Below are 17,026 nucleotides of genomic sequence, written 5' to 3'. Positions count from 1 at the left end.
AGGCTGGCTTGAACCTGTGTGATCCTCCTGTCTCAGCCTCCCAAGCGCTGGGATTACAAGTGTGCGCCACCACGCCCGGCTGCATATCATATTTCCTTAAAATATTATTCTTTATCATAGCATAATAATATTAAAGTATCATGAATTATTATGACTTTATAATGGAATCATGGAAGCACAGAGTAAGAAATTATTTATAAAATATTCAGTAGCATCCCTGATGAAATCAAATTGTTTAAGAAAACATAGTTGGCAGTATAGAAATTATAATTTAGGATTTCTGGTTTTGTATGATATAATAGTGAGAATTTAAAATATTGTATATGAACTCAAATAATGCAAGTAGTAGAAATCTAGCTTTTGCTATCACGTTCTTTGTCTTTTGTATTAGTGATCTCTTTAAAATACTGGATCACGCACCTAAGAGTTGAAAATAGTCACCTGCTTCAGATATGTTATATGATGTTGATTATCTCACAATGTATTGGATACTTTCCCACAGTAGCACATTTGTTTTTTTCTCTCCAGTTTTCCATTTCTTTCTCTCTTGTGAACATAGTTCACATTAGGAATTCATAATACAGAATGGGAAGAGAGAAAACTTACAAGGATTACTTTGCATCCTTTTCTTTCTTCTTTGAATTATTGGTAATTTATTAATTGTTTTGTTATTGACCAGCAATCACAATTCCAGATTCATCTGCATATTTTGTTATCTTGTTACCTTATAAGTCACTTCAGACCTATATTATCTCACTGTCATCATCCCTCATATTCTGATATGGTTATAAAATGATGATGATGATAACAGACAAAATTAAACTAAATTACATGTTGTACAAAATGTATTTGGGAAAGAAGATTTTCTATTAGTTCTTCAACTGTCTTCTTTTTTATGCAATAAGCTTGTTTTCCTTTCCTGAAGGAAACTTCATGCTTTGACCCATGAAATATTTTTAATAATTAATCATTTGCATTATTTTAGTTCCTTAAGTCACATTCCATAAGGAATAATATAAACATTCACTTATTAATATTTAATAATTTGTGTATTTTTGAATCAACTGAAAAACTGACATTTTATATATTTGTTTGATGCTCTTAAAAGCAGGGACATGTTTTGACATTTTTCGTAGAACAATAATCCACTATTACATTGTGTACTTTATTGCATTCTGTTCTTTATTTCTTACTAAGTAGAGAAAAAACACTTTGAAAGGTTAAGCACTGATAATACAAATAATAAAGAAAATACATAAACGAAAAACAATTTTGTCAGAAGATATAACTCATTAGCTTTTATGACCTTGGCAATCTTTCAGCTTTAATCTGGCTTTCCTTTTAAAGTATTCCATTGTAAACCTTAAAGGAAAAGGAAAAGAAAAACTAGAAATACATGTGATGTTTCAAAATAATATTGTAATGAAAGTGAGAAATAGGATGTCTTTCTGAGAAAACAACAATGATACATCTGCCACCCACTCTGCCATAGAAAAAGTCATTGTGTGGATCATTTTCTTTTCATTAGTGTCTTAGAAATACAGGCAGGATAGTCACAGAGTACGGTAATCTAAGCACAAACAAGGTCATGGCAACCTCCCAGAACTCAAAGGGACTGCCTGCAGGCAGCCCTCTCTTTAGATGAGGGAAAATGCAAAGAAAGGTATTCTTCGTTAAAAATGTTTTTTTAACAGAGTAAAAAGGAAAGAGAAATGCCTATTAGGCTTTAGATGTAGAAATATTGTCTTAAAGAAAATATTATTCATCTTTGAGGATGCTGGTAAGAGAAAGGAGAATAAAGAAACTCAGAAATTTTGAACATTTTAAGCCTTCACTGTTGAAATTAGATATTGAAAAACAAGGTTAAACTTGAAAACTGCTCATTTGCTATCTAATACTATAAAACTAATAGCATGTACATATGCTTTACTGTTAATATACATTTATTTCATTGAGACATAACAATATAAAACTAACAATACACATATTAGTTGCTGTTAATGTACATGTTATATCAATGATAAAATGATTTATATTTTCAGATTATTAATATTGAAAAGTTGTAATAAGTTGCCTAAGGCTCAGATGGTATAGAGAGCTAAAAGCATATAATACTGAGGATGTGCCAGAAGGTCATGAGCTGACTAAAATTTCTGACTTTCAATTCTTATACACTCCTGTGAGGAAGTTATTTTACCATAATGGCCATTTTATTAAAAAATATGAAACATTAAGAGATTAAATAACTGATACAAAATAAAGATGTTAAATGTCTCCCAACTTTTCATGTGTTTTAAGGATGGTGCCCAGAGTGATGCTGTTGAGAGTTGCTGTGGACCTTTACGAGGTGGATCTTAGGGGATCTGCTCTTGTCACTGGGGGCCTGGGCTAAGGGAGGAATATGGGACCCTGGTGTCTTCTTTCTCTTTGCTCTCAAGCTCCTGATATACTCACTATTCCTTCCTCATGTGCTTCTGCCATTACGTGATGTCACATCACAGGCCCAAACAATGGAGCCAATACAGCATGGAGTGGGACCTCCAAAACTGAAGGAAAACATTTTTTTCTTAATATTAATTATCTCAGATAATTGATATATAACAGATGACTAAAACAGCCCTTTACATTCTGTCAACTGCAAAAATGCATTCTGTTGGCGCTTGCTATCTGGGCTGTCTTACCTCAAGTCTCATACCTCTTTGCTTGTATTTTTCTGTATAAAATTACAGGGTTTAAATTAACCTATTTCTATGTGTTATTTTTCTGTCTTTACTGCTTTTCTTTCTTCTCCTTTTCTCTAGTTCTAAAGCATTCCTATGTACTTCTAACATAATCCCTCTTTTCATATGCAACTGTGACTATAAGCATATGTGTACAATTGTTGCACTATATTAATGTGCCTACTCTACATCATTTTAATTTTTTTATTGTACATATATTACCCACCTCTATAGTTTTCACCTTTATGCTTTAGTTAAAGAAATCTGTAATACATAGACATAACTTATCAGGGTTTTTTTCTATTAAGAGTCTGGCTTTTTCATAGGTGTAAACTTAATAGATATGATATTTTATTTATTTTGTCTAGTGGCAAATGAATCCTTAACCTTTGTAGTACTGAGTCTTTTCCTTTCTAAATGAGGTTGACATTTTAACTGTTTTTAAATAACCCAAAAAGATTCTCAGTTGTAGGGCAGAGTACATATGTCTTTCCAAAGAAAATATATACTATGACATGTCTTGTAGGGTATCGTACGTGCCACTGCTTATATCATGTGCATAGATATAAAAACTTAATGAACAACATATTTGGACAAATTAACTTTGAAAAATTTTATATTAAGACAAAATAACATTATTAGTTCTTTCTGAAGAGTGAATATAATCACTGAAAATGGCTAAGATAATAAAATAATTGGCAGACAAGGCTTCTAGTGATTATAAAACATTTTTTTCATTCTTTTAAAAGATAAGATAAAAAAAAATCCACTAAAATGACCATGGATAGGAGAGAAAAAAAAAAACAAAGAGGTCCAGGCATCCTAGTCATTATTCCATTTCAAATTGGAAAGTGGGAGAGAAACTCATAGGGGAAGATGAGATAGTCAGGAGACCTGAGCATTCAGTGTGTCCAATTCAAATCTGATCTGAAGGGAAAATACAGGTCAATTTAAAGACACGGGTAACATACTCAATGTAAAATATAATAATGGTTAAGTTCACCCTCTTGTGTGGAGGTGAAAAGCCCACAGGGTGGAAGGCTAATGAGGGGAGAGCAGCTGGTTCAGAAGTCAAATGCCTCAGGATGAATTGATTAGGAGTACCATAACCCCGTGAACATCATGGAATTGTCACTCAGGGAGCTCGCTTGAATCAGAATGTCTGATCATTATCTGTACTACCTACAAAGCAGTCTTCAGAGATAGAACGCTATGTGAAAACACCAGTGGCATTTCTTTAACCTTTGTTTTTGTGTACATGTGTAATGTGGGGAAAAAAACTATATATAAGGAAAACCACTAAATATTTTTTAAGTAAAAATGAGATAAAGTTGAACTCTGCAGAAGAAAAAAAATGCAGAAATTCAATGACACTTTCTTGGTTAAAAATACAAACAAAAGGCCCTTTGAGGAAAGTGGTAATGGAACGGAGATTGTGCCCATGTGTCGACAGTCCTCTCCAACGAAATTCTTCTTGTTTATACCACATAACTAATTCTTTGAATTTCTCTAGCTTCTCATGTACAATCTTACAGTTTAGAAAGTCTTCCCAGAAAGGAAAAGCCTTGAAGTTCTCAGTAAATGCCAACTAAACTGATTGTCTGCTATGGAGCGTACAGAATGATAGTACATACATAGCAGATAATTTTATCTTTCTAATTATTAAGAAGTAATAAAGGGATATATAAACAAACTACATCAATTGAAGAATTCACTAATAGGCACACATGTGTATAATAATGGATAACGAATAATTGAGTGAAACTAATTATGCTCTAACTAGAAATTTTGTATTGACTAAAGGTTCATCTTTAAATCCTAACATGCAATTTATTTTTGATTTCTTGATATTCAACTTACAATGAAAATATATAACTATACCCCACAAAAAAAAAAGACAAGAAAAAAATCTGAGTCTATTCTAACGATTTTTATGGGAGAGTAGTATTGTCATGTTTTTATTCATTCTTATTGTGGGTGGCAAGACTGAAAATAATGCACTTTATTTTATTCAGGCAGATAAGAGCAAAATAATACATAACACAGAAAATGACAAAATACCCAAGTTGTTATCAAAACATGCCTATGACTTCTAGGCATACTTAGCTCTTAAAGTGAATTTCAATTTTAAAATTTACCAATAAAAAAAGGGATCCTGAAGGAAGAATTTTTATTATTAAAACAAAGTATACTACACAGAAATAGAAGAAAGAAAAAAGGCAAGAGACACTGGACAGATGATGGGTAACTGTAATTTTGTAATATTTTTTTCAGATCATATTTGGCCAGAATAAAAATAGGACTTCTTATCTATAATCAGTGAGATATAAGAAAGTTTGTAGAGTGATTTTGATAGCTTTTACCTATATATATTTATATATTTCTCAAAATGCCATTATTATATAAAGATAAAACTGGATTAAAATTTAACTTTTTTCAAACAAAAAAAAACACAGACTCAAAATATGTAGACTCTGAAATGTGTTTGGTGGAAGTTAGTGAAATTAATTTAATGTTTTTTGTGTGTGTGGTGCTGAGGATTGAACTCAGGGGATTTTTATCTCCAAGATACATCCCAGCCCTATTTTTTTATCTTAATTTTAAAACAAGATCTCACTAAGTTGTGAAAGGCCTCACGAAGTTGCTGAGGCTGGCTTAGAACCTGCAATTCCCCCATCTCAGCCTCTCAAGTACTAGGATTACAAGTGTGCATCACTATGCCCAGTTTATTGCACTTTTAAAATCCAAATTTAAAAAAATTTAGAACACAATTTTACCATATTCCATTTTGATATTTATATATTTTATATATATTTTATTATTAAAATTAAATTTTCATTATGGTGCTTAGCAAATAATAACATTAGTCTATTAGGTGAAGCATATCAAAGTACTCTGTGAGCACAGAGCTTCTCATTAGCATCTCTAATCTCCATGGCATTTTTCTTCTAATCACTTCATATTATTATTGTGATAATATTAATAAATTAGTTGTAATTTTATTATAAGTTTTGAGGACATTTTTAGAGTACTGGAAAACATAAATATTAATATATGGAGTACTCTCAGTTCCTGGAACATCCTAGATATTTGGTAAAAAATTTATGGTGGTAATTATAGTGATAATAACATTTGTCAAAGCGATATAAAAACCTGTTGCTTTGAAAAAAATTGTTTCCAACAACTAAAGGTTTTACAAACATATCATGAAATAGCACCAATTGACATTAAAATTTTAAGAATTTTTTCTTAAATTTTTATCATAGCCTAATAAGCCTAGAGCATTATCATGTTCAAATTTTTGATAACTTAAAGAAAAACAAGAATTTTACTTTTTAAAATATTATTACAACCATTATGTTAAGTACATATTTTAATTTTATTTTTAATAATTATTGGTGTTTCTCTAGTTGTTTATATCTTTCTTAAACTAATAATTTTATAAATTAAACGTTTTAACTTGCCTATTATCTTTGCTAAAGCAATGTTTTCCACTTAAATATGTGTCCTTTAATCTTGAGTATAAATGTGGTTGTCTAAATTTTATTCTTATACATTCTATCACTATACTGCTTATAATTCATATGCCAACTACTAGATTTAAAATGTTCTACAAAATTATCAATATTTTATTTCGTGTGTGTGTGGAATTGGGAATTGAATTTAATGGCATTCTATTTCTGAGCCACATCACCAGCCCTATTTTTTATTCTTTATTTTGAAGCAGAGTCTCACTAAATTGAAGAGAGCCCTAGTAACTAGTTGAGGCTGGCTGCATATTTGTGATCCTTTTTTCTCATCTCTCAAGTACTGAAATTACAAGCATCTGCCACCAAATCCAGCAATATTAAAATCAAATTTTTACAATATTTTTCTAATTATGTTTTCCTTTTGTATTCCTAGGAAATGCTATTTCTGTTTATTATGAGATCTTGCATGAAGTAATGATGTGAATTATATTATTTTCACATAAGAGAGGATAGATTTTTCTATTATTTATTTGACACATAAATTATACATATTTAAGCATTATCTGCAATGTTTCAATACACAGTAGATATTTATAGCTCCAAAACTAGAGTAATCAGTGTCTGTCGCCTCATATATTTATCATTTCTTTGAAATACACAGTCCATTGTTGTTATCTATGGCCATCCTATTGCTAAATAGAGCAGAACTTTTTTCTCCTATCTAACTATAAAATAGTACCCATTGATCAACTTCTGCCCATTTCCCCCCCAACTCCATTTTCTCCAATCTCTGTTAACTACACTATGCTATTCAGAATTTTAATGAAACAAACATTTTTAGACTCCACATGTGAATGACATAATGTGGTACTGTCTTTCTGTATCTGATTTATTTTGCTTAATAGAATGACCTCTAATTCCATCCATGTTCTCACAAATTATTGTCTTCATGATCCTCAGCATTAATGTTAAAGAATAACGATAGACCTGGGCGGTTGCGCAGGCTTATAATCCCCGCACTTGGGAGGCGGAGACAGGAGGATCGTGCAGGTTCAAAGCCAGCCGTGCTGGTTTAAGAGACTCTGTTTCCAAATAAAAATATAAAAAAATAGGTCTGGGAGTGTAGGCCAGAGGTAGAAGGGCTTCCAGGAACCCCAGTACCACCAAAAATTAAAAAAAGTAAATAAAGATAAGCCAGGCATAGTGGCTCACACTTGTAATCCAACTATTTGGGAGTTGGGTCAAGAAAATCACAGGTTCTTGGCCAGTCTCAGGAATTTAGTGAGAACTGTTTCAAAATAAAAGATAAAATAGGGCTGGGCTTATAACTCAAAGATAGAATGCCCCTGGGTTCAATACCAATTACCACAAAATTAATAATAATAAATAGTAATAATAATAATAATAATAATGATATATTCTCTTCTAAATTAATTTTATATAATAATGGATTTCATGAAATAAAAATGCAAGTGTGAACACATATATTCTGAATTAATTCTGAATTTTTATTTTAGAAAATCTGCTATATACATTTATATATTCAAGCTCACATCTTAATATTTTAGTTTAGTTTTGTATTTTAGGTTTAATAAATGAGTACTGATAACTTTACATATAATTGTAAAGATCACTAACATTTCCAATTTTTCATTTATATTATCATGCCAGTATTTTGCATAAATGCAATAATAATTTAATGTTTTTCAAATATTATCTCAACATATTTTAATAAAAGTATATTTTATTTTTGCTAAAATTGCACATGGTCAAATCTTGCAGTATAATATCTACTGTTTAATCATATGTATAATTAAAATATGAAATTAATACCCAAAATAAAAATCAACCTATGACACAAGACATAATTTATTTAAGTACTAACAAATAGCTCATTAAAATTAAGCTCTTAAATTTGGGTTTTAAATGCCTATTTATTATTAAGATAAGTGCAAGACAGATATTGCAAAGAAACTTGCAGTTGGAAGAGGGTTAAAGCAATTGGTTTACCATTTTAAATAAAATTGAAAAGTGAGAAGGACAGAGAGTATACTTTGTTCATGATTTCCCATTGAGGATCTTAATGATAGCATCTGTTAGTGCTGCTGCAAGAGTGTTTGAGCAGAGGAGGACAGGAAGTTACATTTGTCCGGTAATTGGGCAGTGCAGCCAGGATGCTGATTGGGACAAGGAGAGAGGAATAAAACGAGAGAAAGAGAAGCCTTGGAGCCAGCTTTAATAATATCCAGAAGCACAGAGTAAGAGACATTTGGCATTTTGACAGAATGGATCAACTACTCTGCAGTAACTTTTTACTTTTTTCAGTAGTTTTTTCTTTAATCTTTAAGGTTAAATGATGATTTTCCATATACATTTTAAATTTATGTTTTTAGCAAATTAGCTTGCATAAATTGTTAAAAAATATGCAGTGTGTGGGGATGGGTAAACATTTATCAAATAATTTTATCTGTAATTTATTCTGCCAGTGGCTTTTTACTTTGCATCAAAAGTTAGCAACCTACATTCCAGGAACTAGGTTTGGATTAGAAAACAAAAACAAAAATTCTGCTTCTTTGTTGGGAAAATATCTCTACAGTCATGACATACTTAGAAATTTACAAAGAAATTTCGTGTTCCTTGTAAATTTAATTCTCAGAATTAGGTATTTTGCTCATTACTAGGTCAAGAAAATGAAGTTCAATGAGGTTTAAAAAAGTAATTAGTAATGATGGAAATGGCATTTTAAATTTAGATTTCCTAATTTTAATATTATTTATACTCATACATATCTTTAAATATAAAGATTTTAAAATGTAAGTTTTATTCTTTCATCAGATACTCTTTCAATATTTTAACAAGGACCCACAGTAACCAATGTATTGTTAGGATTGTGAAGAGGTACCATATTACATAAATTATAATCTTAACCTGCATTTTCTTCTCTGGTAGTATGCTAGGTTTTGAGTAAATATTCAAATATGAAGAGTCATTGTTTAAAAAGTGTACTTGACAGGTTCATTTAAAAAGAAAACTATAATAAAAAAATTGCCAAAAACTGTTCATTTAGTTTTCACTATCTCAGACATAAGTGATGATTCAATCACAACTGGCAGAAGTTTCTTTCATAAGCTAATCATATTCTTCAGTAATTAACTAAATAAAGTAAACAAATTTGCCAGAAAAGATTACAATACTTAAGAGAAGTTTATTTTCAAACACCTCAGACATTCTGATTCTGTGCATATGAAATTATGATGTATTAATTAATTTGTGAGTTAGCTTTCCATTACTGTCACAAAATACCTTAGAGAAATAAACTTTCAAGTATTTATTTTATATTTATTTATTTATTTGTTTATTTATTTATTTATTTATTTATTTTTGTGATAGGGATGGAGCCCAGGGGCTTTCTACATTCGGGCTACACTCCCAGACCTATTTTATATATTTTTTAATTTGGAAACTGGTCTCACTAAGTTGCTGAGAGCCTCACTAAGTAGCTGAGGCTGGCTTCGAACCTGTACCATCCTCCTGTCTCAGCCTCCCAAGTGTGGGGATTACAAGTGTGCACCACCACACCTGGCTCAAGTATTTATTTTAGCTCCTGGTTTCAGAAGTTATAATCCATGGTCATTTCTCTTGGTCCCTTTTAGGCCTGTGGCTAGGTAGTAGTATATCAAGGCAAAAGTGCATAGCAGAGGAAAGCTGGTCACTTCGTGGAGGCTAGGAAGCAGAGAAAGAAAGGACAGGCCTGGCTTCCACTCTCCCATTCATGCACATACCCTGCAAGATCTCATTTCTTTCCGTGAGGCCCCACCTCCTAAAGGCTGTGTCACCTCCTAACACTGTTATCTGCCAGGGACCGTCCTTTAACCCAGGAGCCTTAGAAGGGCATTCTACCTCTAAGCTATAATAAACTACAAATTTATTCTTAATAGATTTTAAAGTTTTCATCAAGAATGTTTTCACACTTTGAGAAAGTAACAAAAGAATATTCCTATACTCAGTATTTATTTATTTATGTATTTATGTATGTATTTATTTATTATTTTTGGTGGTACTGGGGGTGGAACCCAGGGGCTTTTCTACCTCCGGGCTATACTCCCGGGCCTATTTTATACTTTATTTGGAAACAGAGTCTCACTAAGTTGCTGGGAGCCTCACTAAGTAGCTGAGGCTGGCTTTGAACCTGTGTAATGCTCCTGTCTCAGCCTCCCATGCGCGGGAATTAAAAACATGTACCACTACACCCAGCTATAATCAGTATTTTTAAAAGTATAAAAACTTGTGGTCTTTAGGGAAAATATGTTTTCTTTACTAAATTATAACAACAATTTTATATTCAACTAAGAAAAAATTAATTCCACCATTAATTAATTAGATACCAGGTAGAGAAAAATAATACTTGTATTTTTTTTAAAAATGTTTTTTCTTTCTATTATTAGGGTAGTAGATATCCAGCAATAGTAACATAAATTGAACTCACATTTCCCCTTTTTCTATCTACTTACATTTAAACTGAGTTGATTTAAAAAGTTTAAAATTCAGTCATTGTTATGTAAAAGATAAGATTTTACTTTTGCAAGTATACTACAGTCCAATTTCATGATAACTATCTTCTACTTCCAATTCTCAGAAAACATGTTATGATTCTTGCATTGATGTAATGAAGTGGGTTAAACATTCAAATACAGTATAAAATAGTCCATTAAATGGACTCTGGGAAAGCAAGGTTAAAAAGTCTCACTTATTTTTATAAGCATTAGCATTTCAAGACAATAACTGATCACAAACTAAAGCTTATGTATAAATATCATTTAATATTACCGTCTGCCTTTCCTACTTTGAATGTCTGTGTATTTGATCTCCACATGTCCTATGTAATTCCTTCTCAAGGCATTTATTTTCATGAAGACATCAAATGATTCATTTTTATACTAAGTCCATTATTAATTTTCATCTCCTTTTTCTCACCGGAATAGATATTCCTCTATAAGAAATATTTATTTGGTCCTTATAGCCAAAACAATACCTAGGACTCAGGAGACTCTCAGCTCATATATTTTAATGGATGGGCACATGAATCTAGTAACATTTTAAAAAACAATATTTGTTTTACTTCCTTTTTGTTGATTTATAAGCTAGGAAGGTGGTAATGATGCTTTACTTCTTAGGAAGTTTCCTGTAGATCAAAAAAAAAAAATCTAAGGTTTCCAAGGTGAGAGGTGTACTTACATTTTATTTATTCACTGGATTAATGCTAATTCATATCTTGTATGCCAAGTGAGATCTTAGAAACTAAGCGAACAGATTTTAAGGCGCAGTTTCTTCTTGGAGAAGCTTAAAATGTAACATGCTATTTAGTTAAGAAAATGCCATTTCAAATCAAATTAAACTGTAAATCTTGACACTAGCTTCTACTAATTATGAACTTAGGCAAGTTAATAAAACTCAGAAAGTTCCACTCCCATCATTTATTGTGATAATAAAATCTATCTCAGTGAGTTTCTACCATTGGATGAGATGAAGTATATAGTATGAGAAATTGGTGCTAAATAACTGTAAGCTAATAGTAATAATAGTGACCATTGCAGTAAAATTTAGTTATCAGTAGAGATTCAGCATTTGTAAAAGATCACTTTTGTTTTTATTTTGTTATCTTATACATTTTCAGACCTACATAGTCTATTTCTCTGTAGCTGCCATCTGATATTGAGATTGTGATCTCCTATAAATATAGAACCAAAGAGTATCGCCGGGCGTGGTGGTGGCGCAGGCTTGTAATCCCCGCACTTGGGAGGCAGAGACAGGAGGATCATGAAGTTTCGAAAACTCCCATGCTGGCTTAAGAGACCCTGTTTCCAAATTAAAAAAAAAAAAAAGTATGAAAATAGCTATGGGAGTGTAACCCAGAGGTAGAAGGGTTTCCAGGAATCCCAGTACCACCAAGAATCAAATAGTGTCTTTTCCATTTGAAGCATTTGGTTATTTATTTATTTATTTATTTATTTATTTATTTATTTATTTATTTTGCTCCGAGTGACTATGAACAGTACCAAGTTTGCCTCTGCCTTGATTATTTTCTATTGGATCATTTCTTCTCTTCCTCCCTGTAGACCTGGGAGAGTCTCACTGTTTTGTTCCGGAATACATTTAAGAAGGGCACCCTTAACTTGGACTATTAGCTGTGTCTTTGTATTTCTTAAATACTGTTCTCTTTAGCTAGAGATATGTAACCTGCACTACAAGAACAGAAACATTTTCCAATTCTATTTTGTTACAACCAGTCAACTGCACATGTATTTTCAGAGGGCCCATTATCAGAAGTGTGAAGTTACTTTACCTGGAGTGGCTTCAAGTGACTATCCTGATTAGTCAAATATAAGAAAAAAAAATTACAAAAAAAAGCACAAAATAAATGTGCAAAGAAAAGCCAAGAGATACCAAGAAAGGGATAGAAGCAATTCCTGATCGTACTGTTTGTTCCATTGAGTTGAGCTATATAAGGCAATCTTGTTATGGATTTCAGCTACAGGAGATTTCTTTGACAACACTAGAATTGCCTTGGATTTCCTAAAAACTGTCTCTTCTCTAAGGTCTTGTTTATCAGCGATAATTCCACTCTACTTCTTTTCTGTTTTAATATGATAACAAAATACAGGTCCACTGAACATTTCTTTGGCTAGGGACTTTTCTTTGCAGGTTATGTTATGGATCTCCATCCATTACGTAAGTCTCTGGATAGTGCTCAAATGCCATCAAGAATGTTTTGCCAAGAGCTGAATGAGTGATGTGTGCATGTCTGTCTCTACCTTCTTGTACCCCATTAAGATGTATGGCTACAATGCACCAATAACAAAATTAAAGAAGAATGTTTTACCTCAATCATTGAGATACTTTGAAACAATAAGTTGTTGTGAATCATTTTTATATATCCCTAGGATAACGAAAAAATTGTAGCCGCCATTGATAGATCATCATATATAAAATGAAAAATTTTCAAGTTAATTTTTCTACAAACAAATGTTAAAAGAACCTTGGATTGCTTCTCTTTTCTTTTTTTAATAATTGCCGATTTCATATTAATTATTAAGCCTGACACTTTAATATTTATTCAGAAGATATTAACAAGAAAACTTACTATTAATATGCAAATACAAAGACAGCCATATATTTATCTCAAATAATTAAGGAAAAGTTTAAAATCTTTCTTAAATATTGTTCTATTGAGAACGAATTATATAATTATGCTGAAATTACTGCAGTGATAGCATCGAGGATAGCTATGTGGTTCAGGAGAATTTTATCTGTATTGTGATTTTAGCAAATGGTTGCTTTATTGAAAATTTGTGATCTCATTCTTTTTGTCATTGTTACCTGTGATCACTTTCAAATAATATAGCTTGTTTTCTATTCACAATTCTTCTTCTCCATTTTTATATTTTTTGTCTCATATTTATTTATTTATTGGAAACCAAATTACTAAGCTTATTTAAAATGTCTAAACATTAAAAATGAAAACATTAAAGTGAGAGGGCAAATGACAATGATAAAATTATATCATGGTAAGTGGATATTAAAACAATTATTTTGCCTGTGCAGAATTATTTTTAAGCTGAGTTTATAAGGCTGTGTTTTTATTTCTCATATATATTCAAATATAATTATAAATATTATTATCTGGTTACTATTCCAGGAACTATTCCTCTCAATTCTAATATAATTTATTGGTCAACTTCTATTTTAATATACCTTAAAAAGTAAATAATTTTAAGGACTGTTTACATTTCTTCCTCCTTTTATTACTGAGAATTTCAAAGGTCCATTATGAGTGCTTTCTGTGATGTGTTTTTGAATGCAAGACAAAGTCTGCAGTAACATTAAAACTGGTCATCAGTCACCAAAAACAGGTAGGCAAAAGTCAGAGGTTCAAAACTAAGAAACACCTTTAATTGTTGTAAGTTGTACTTTTAAAGGTATCACCCACTTTGACTTTCACTATGTCCTCAAACTGCATAACAGTAATTAAAGAATGATTGTTTTTTCATCCTAATTTTTAAAGATAAGTATGTGCTAAGGAGAGGCAAGGGAAAAGAAGAGCCGCAATAGAATCAGAACCCATTGCATATGTGAGTTATGTCACTCACATAAAATGTTAAAAATAGAAAACAAGAACCAGCAAAAATCAAAAGTTAATGCTTCTATGGGCATACAGCCAGTTTGAGCCAGATACTTCTGAGCCATTGTTCTCAGAGGCTTTGAGTGACTGTAGTATTGGCATTGCTGGAAGGAAAAAATACGGAGGAGAGATCTTTACTCTCCACTGAAGTCCTTAGAACTGGATATATTGAAATTCAACACAAAGTTGTTGTCAGTAACCCATACATAGCGAATTATCTAACTGAAAAGCCTCTGAGAGATTTAACAGGAACACTAGTGCACTGCCAGTCCTAGGAAAACACTTTCATTACAAGTGAGTATATAAGAAATAGGGATTATTTAAAATATGGAATACTATGTATAATGTTTGTTTTATTTACAAATGAATTAAATATTTTAAAACAGCACTTTAGGATGAAAAATGGCAAATTTGGGACTTTAAGTTTATTATAGAAAATAACATTTGAAGAATCATTTGTAAAAGACTTAGTTACATTGTTCACTTGACAAGAATTATATTTAATAATACAATTATAATTCTCTTTACTTTAAATTCTTTCTTCAGTATGAAAATATAGACTTTAAAGTGTTCAAAAGCTAAACAATAGATATTTTAAGACAGAATTAAGATATTTCTTAATGATCATGCTAATTATCTAATTATATGTTTAAAAATACATTGTATATTTAATCTTTGTCTTTTATCAAAAGTCATAATATGCATTTATATAACTATATAGAAAATAGTTTTTCATAATAAATCCTGAAAAAATTTTCTTGCTTGTGGACAGCTTTTTTTTTTTTTTAACAGTACTCGGAATTTCACTCAGGGCCTCATGCAAGCTAGACCAATGATACTGACTCTGCATTACAACCCCAGCCCTTTTTATATATATTTTGGGACTAAATCTCTCTAAATTGTCCAGGATGGTCTCAGACTTGTGATCCTTATACCTCAGCTTCATGAGATACCTAGACTACAGTTATGTACCACCACTTCTAGCTCACAGATAGGTTTTAAGCTCATTCTTTTCCTATTTGATGAAAAATTCTTTCTAGTATCATTATTTTCCTTAATCTCTGGGCATAGGAAATGTCTCAGTAAACATTCTCACTGTTAAAATCTAAAATAACTGCACACACAATTTAAAGGAACAAAGACTTATTTGCTCACAGTTATTGATTTTTCTTTCTTGAGATTGAGAGGTTCAGTCTGTCTAGCTGGGTCTTTGAAATTCAAGGCATGAAAGCAGGAAGCAGAGGAGAGGAAAAGGGGGATCCACTTCTCATATGAGAGAGGCTAGAAGGAGAGAAAGAGAGGGAGAGAGTAGGGGTAGGGGAGAGGGAGAGGGGGGAGAAGGAGAAGAAGACAAAGTAGAGGAGAGGAGAAAGAAAAGAAGGAAAGGGAAGGGAAGGGAAGGGAAGGGAAGGGAAGAGAAGAGAAGAGAAGAGAAGAGAAGAGAAGAGAAGAGAAGAGAAGAGAAGAGAAGAGAAGAGAAGAGAAGAGAAGTAACAAGAATGAGGATAGGACCATGTATATTATTCAGAAGACCATACTCCCAGGAATCCCTTCTTAGCAACCAAGTCCAACATTCTTTCCTTGTTTCTGTGAGGACCAGGGGGAGTTTCTAAGTCCAAAACATTATAGCAACTAAATGTCACCTCCCACTGTCACTTCAAAACTGTGATATTAACTTTATACTGATAATACCTTATCAATGTTGATCATAGGCATTTCTTATAATCATTAGAAATGTATAGTAAAAGCATTTCACTTATATCAAACTTCACTGAAGATGAGACATGACAGCAGTAAACACCACTACACTTAGTGTACTGCTTTTCCAAGTATGAGAGTAAGTCTCATCTATTCTCAAGAGATAAAAATATAATACCTTTACACATACGCATAATGGAAAACATTGCTACACAACATTCTATAAAAGTTCCTTATGAGCCAGATTTTTTGTTTTCTTATAGAGCACAAAGTAGTCATAATCATAATATGCCACAGCTCTATCAAAATATACTACATTTTTTTGAGGTACTGGGAATGGAACCCAGAGACATCTACCTTGGAGCTACACCCCAGGCCTATTTTTTATTCTTTATTTTGAAACAGGGTCTCACTGAGTTGCAAAAGGCCTCCCTAAGTAGCTGAGGCTATCACCGAAAAATGATCCTCCTGTCTCAGCCTTCCAAATGCTGGAATTGCACCATGACCATTCTTTAGTATTTGTACCATATTCATGTTTGTGAGCAATATTATTCATGGTTTTCACTGGAGTAATATGACCCAACTAAAGAAATTGAATCCTGTTCACTTTTAAAAAATGTTGTAATTGTAGAGACACATGCGTACAACCCAACACCACCATACTGCATTATGTGAGCTATGTAACTAGCTATATAATTAGTTATATAACAAGCACCTTTGCAAAACATTCACATTTATCTCTCAGTAATATCCTAAGTGACAAAATGCCATTAACATTTGGGGAGCTGGGCGTTGTGGATTACATGCTTGTAATCCCAGCATTAGGGAGGCTGAGAGAGGAGGATCTCAGTTTGCAGACAGCCTCAGCTAAGTGAGGCCCTTTGCAACTCAGTGAGACCCTGTTTCAAAATAAAGAATAAAAATAGGGCTGGGGTGTAGCTTAGAGGTAGAATGTCCCT

The sequence above is a fragment of the Muscardinus avellanarius genome (genome assembly GCF_963383645.1).
Source record: "Muscardinus avellanarius genome assembly, chromosome: 2".
NCBI lineage: Eukaryota > Metazoa > Chordata > Mammalia > Rodentia > Gliridae > Muscardinus > Muscardinus avellanarius.
The sequence above is the reverse complement of the archived record's forward strand: the minus strand, read 5'-3'. Positions refer to the sequence as shown.